Source organism: Nomia melanderi, unplaced genomic scaffold, assembly GCF_051020985.1.
Source record: "Nomia melanderi isolate GNS246 unplaced genomic scaffold, iyNomMela1 scaffold0014, whole genome shotgun sequence".
NCBI lineage: Eukaryota > Metazoa > Arthropoda > Insecta > Hymenoptera > Halictidae > Nomia > Nomia melanderi.
The window spans coordinates 12070246-12071200 of NW_027475130.1; positions in this window are offsets into that span (position 1 = coordinate 12070246).

A 955-nucleotide genomic window follows, 5' to 3' on the forward strand; every position below is an offset into this window, starting at 1 on the left:
ATATTGGATTTTTCCCTGACCCTGAGTGTCCGGCCCCATGAGACGGTTGTTGTCTCGGCCCCTGGTGGTCCGAGGTCGTTCCCGCTGCACAGATTCTTGCGCCAGGGCCTCCTGCAGATAATTCACTTTGGTTTATTACGCTATCTCTAATAGCACCCAAGATATCACCAGATATATATTGGATTTTTCCCTGACCCTGAGTGTCCGGCCCCATGAGACTGTGGATTTTTCGGCCCCTGGTGGTCCGAGGTCGTTCCCGTTGCACAGATTCATGCGCCAGGGCCTCCTGCAGATAATTCACTTTGGTTTATTGCGCTATATCTAATAGCACCCAAGATATCACCAGATATATATTGGATTTTTCCCTGACCCTGAGTGTCCGGCCCCATGAGACTGTGGTTTTCTCGGCCCCTGGTGGTCCGAGGTCGTTGCCGCTTCACAGATTCATGCGCCAGGGCCTCCTACAGACAATGCACTTTGACTTATTGCGCTATCTGTAATAGCACCCGAGATATCACCAGATATATATTGGATTTTTCCCTGACCCTGAGTGTCCGGCCCCATGAGACGGTGGTTTTCTCGGCCCCTGGTGCTCCGAGGTCGTTCCCGCTGCACAGATTCATGCGCCAGGGCCTCCTGCAGATAATTCACTTTGGTTTATTGCGCTATCTCTAATAGCGCCCGAGATATCAACAGATATATATTGGATTTATCCCTGACCCTGAGTGTCCGGCCCCATGAGACTGCGGTTTTCTCGGCTCCTGGTGGTCCGTGGTCGTTCCCGCTGCACACATTCATGCGCCAGGGCCTCCTGCAGATAATTCACTATGGTTTATTGCGCTATCTCTAATAGCACCCGAGATATCACCAGATATATATTGGATTTTCCCCTGACCCTGAGTGTCCGGCCCCATGAGACTGTCGTTTTCTCGGCCCCTGGTGGTCCGAGGTCGTT